The 4,186-nt window shown below is 30.6% G+C and overlaps 1 pseudogene; it reads left to right on the top strand.

Annotated features, from left to right (window-relative positions):
• The window catches only part of LOC105049628 (isopentenyl-diphosphate Delta-isomerase I-like), a 14,141-nt pseudogene extending 10,688 nt beyond the window's left edge, over positions 1–3,453 (top strand).
• Positions 3,454–4,186: the final 733 nt, after the last annotated feature.

Genomic DNA, 4,186 nt, shown 5'->3' with positions numbered 1-4,186 from the left:
ATAGTTTACTTTTTGTTCTTTTTTAGCAACCAAATTCTTCTAAATAGGAAGTTTCTCTATCATCATTTTAGTTGATTTTCCTTGATTCCTTGTTAAAACTTGTTATGAGAAATTCTCATATCCAGCTATTTGTAGCCTATATTATGCAAGGGATGCCAGCTAAATCTTGAGTCTAATTTGGCTTAGTCTTCCAAGCTTGTTGTTAGCATGAGAATATTAGTTACGAGTTAAAAACTGGATTGATCATACTAATGTAATGAATCAATGAATTGTGCCTAGTTATGAACTAGTAAGATCATACCAACCGAACCATTCAAAGAATTTTTCTCAATTTATCAATAAATTAGTCTCCCATTAGGAAGTTATTTTTTTGTTATGCTTGAAGCTCACAAATAAATATGTGGGTGAGATCCTTAACCAAATTTTATGTTTCGTGCTCTATTTTTCATAGGACTTGCATTGCTAAAACAAGACATGCATCCTAGAAAGATTAATAAATATAAAATAATGTAGCATTCTTTTGCATATGCATATGTAATATAAAGTTTTATAAATTTATGAACTTCACAATAAATTTTATTTTATTGTTCAAATACAAGCTATATGATGAAGGGATCAAGAAGTGACATTCTGAAAATATTTGTTAGGATAATCTGGCATATGCATCTTGTATCATGCTTAACATAGTTATTATTATGTGAAAGCTCAAATTTTTGCTAATTCCCTAAAGGTTTATATAAATTTAATTTTTAAGGACAAATCTCCCTTAATTGTTGATTGATCATTGAACTTCCTTTTTATTTTGTAGGCCATCTAATGGAAAAAATAGAATCCCATAATTTGCTTCATAGGGTCTTTAGTGTTTTCTTGTTCAACTCAAATTATGAATTGCTGCTTCAGGTATGCGAATTATAGGATCACTAAAGTTATGTAAAGATTATTTTTGCATTTATTGTATATGAATTCTAACAAAGACAAAATCTACATTGAGATGATTTTTCCATCCTTGCCAAGTTTATATTATTATTATAGCAATATTTTTTTGTTTCCTGACTAATAATATTTCTAGAACATCAAATTTTAGAGTAAATTACAAAAAAATTCCTTTGATTAAGAGTGAATTATACTTATACCTAATAGTTTGATAAATCTATGCTTACCCCCTGAGGTTTATTTTTATTCAACACTTCAACCCATAACTTAATAGAATGTTAGTGAAACTATTAATCTTAAGTGGAACCCAAATACTACATCAAAAAAATTTTAAAAATGATCAAAATAACCATAAGTGATGTAATATTCACCCAATTATATAAAAATATATGTATCCTCCTCCCACTCAAGGGTAATATCGACATTTTAGATGGGGTAAATTGTTTCACAAACATCATTAATTTAATTAGATATAAATGTAATAAATGAAAATCTGAGGGAGGTTTGTAATTTACTCTAAATTTTAATGACATCATTTAAGTCCTCCTTGAATAAAATATTTGCTTGTTGATCTTTGTTTAATATCACATAACAAAAGATGAAGAAAGGTACAGAGCATTAGCATTTGGTGTGAGATTGGACATAATATTTGGAAGTAGATTTATATTCTGACAGAATATCCTAGTCAATAAATTAGCAACTAAACTCCATAAGAAAATTTTGATAGAAAACTAAAACTATAATTTATAAGTACGATGTTTATGTATTTTAATCCCTTGAAAATTTAATATCTTGGGTGCACTTGCGCCTATGATATATGAAATGGGTCAACTAATATAATCAAGATACTTGCAACGAAGATATTTTTGGGAACTAGAAAGCTCACAAGTCTAACAATTGGCTACTGAGAACATCAATTTTACTTATACAAGGTCTCCAAAATGGAAATATAGCTTTCTCCCATAGTAACTTGAAAATGTTCTTACGGTCAAAGTCATTTATAAAATCTTGATCTAATTTTGTGATTTAAGCACAATTCTTGAGTGTTAAAAAAAAAAAAAAACTATTCTTTGCATAGTCCTTTATGGATATATTTTTCTTATAAACCAAAGCTAAATTCTGTTTTCCTCTTTCTATTACTATGCTGGTAATCAATTCAATAAAACTCATGCCATTTTTTTTTGTTCTAATTTTTATGTTGGTAGCTAGTTGGTGGCACTCATGATATTATCTTTGATTGTTAACTTTTGTTGAAGCTCAAAGCTTATGTGACTGCTTCTAAAACAAGTTCTACTTTACCATTCTTTTGTGATTTAGGCTATCTTATTTTCAAAAATAAGACTACAGTATACCTTATGCATTTTTTTTTCTTTTTTCTGCACTTTATATATGTGCTACAATATCAGTCTTGCTCGCTAAGCATTTGCTTTTTATTAGTTTGAGGAAAGTTGGAGTTTTTTTTGGCAGACCAAGCATAGAGCAGGACAAGGTATTTTATTTAAAGATCTCACTGAGAAAGTTGCATTGCTATCATTTAAGCAACTTGCTGCATCTCTTTTTTTTTGGATTAGTTGTTTTTATCGTTAGCTTGTTCTTGACTAAACATGATTTTCTATTTTTTACACGCGCACACACACACATGCACGCACGCGCACGTGCGTGCGTGCGCACACATAGATATATGTCTGCGTGTATGTATATATATATGAATGTACGTCCATACGTATATATGCATATGTATAAATATGTATATCGATGTACACATGTATGTATTAAAATATTGCATGAACAACCCTCATTTGTTACATGATCACCTGGCTAATCTTGTTATACTCATAGATGTCTCTGTTGTTTTAATAGTAAAGGTCCACAACAAAGGTTACTTTTTCTTTAGTATGGACAAATACCTGCTGCAGTTATCCTCTTTATCGTGATTCAGAGCTCATAGAAAAAGACTTTCTTAGTTAGTCTCGTTGGTAGTATAGTCCTTTTTTAGCTTTAAGCTTCGAAGTATTGACTAATAAATTTCGTTATTCTTTCAATAGGAGTTAGAAATGCTACACAAAGGAAATTATTGAATGAATTGGGCATATCTCCTGAAGATTTGCCTGTTGATCAGTTCGTTCCTCTTAGTTGTATGTTATACAAGGCCCCATCTGATGGAAAATGGGGAGAACATGAGCGTATGTTCTTGCAATATATCTGCTTCTATTAACTCTATGCTTACAATTTTTGCAATTCTAATTGTATTGATTTTTTTCGTTAGTTGATTACCTGCTCTTCATTGTTCATGATGTTAACTTGCATCCAAACCCTAATGAAGTTGCTGATGTGAAGTATGTCAATCAGGATCAGCTGAAAGAATTATTGAGGAAATCAGAGACCAGTGAAGATGGCATAAAGTTGTCCCCTTGGTTTAAGCTGGTTGTGGATAACTTTTTGCTTGAATGATGGGATCATGTTGAAAAAGGAACACTTCATGAGGCAGTCGACATGAAGACTGTTCATAAGTTGAAGTAAAAGCAACATAAGTGGTGTGTGATGTTTGTTTTATCAAGAAAGCTACATCTACGTAGCATGATTACCAAAATGCAGATAGAATAAAAAAATTGAACTCCACCCTTGTTTCAATAGAAAAACTATCAAATAATTTTGAGTCATGACTTTTACTGGGATATATGCTAAAGGAAGAAGATATTCTGCATTAGGATTGTGATGCCATATTAATATTTTTGTTTGCTTGTTTTTAAGTAGATTGAGTGAGAGCTGCACAACATAACTGGTTGAAATTTATGGCACATGCTTGTCTATGTACTATATAGTTTCATGCTTTTGTATCCTCTTGAGTTCTCCATCTTTTATTCCAAGCCTCCTTTTTTTTTCTTTTTTCTCTGAGAATAGTACTGTGAGTGGCACCATTTAGGTTCATATTTAAAAATTCTCTCCAATGTTGTCATCGAGAAGAGGGGTGTCGACAATCAAATCTAAATTCTATTGTACTTTTCACTATCAAATTTTATCATCACCTGAAGAAGATTACTTGGCATATTGCACAATTATATGGATCCATCCAAACTATAGCTAGAAATTTTCAAAGGCACTGAAATTATTTTTTATTTTGATAGTTTCTTCTAACTAGCCATCTAACATCTCCTTGGCCTTCTATGCTTGTTGGCTCAATTTTTGTTAATCTCAATTTTTAATCCAATCTACAAGCACATAGAAAGAAATATTTCTTGTGTATATATAAAAT

Source organism: Elaeis guineensis, chromosome 8 (genome assembly GCF_000442705.2).
Source record: "Elaeis guineensis isolate ETL-2024a chromosome 8, EG11, whole genome shotgun sequence".
Taxonomy (NCBI): domain Eukaryota; kingdom Viridiplantae; phylum Streptophyta; class Magnoliopsida; order Arecales; family Arecaceae; genus Elaeis; species Elaeis guineensis.
This window is presented reverse-complemented; position numbering and strand designations above follow the sequence as displayed.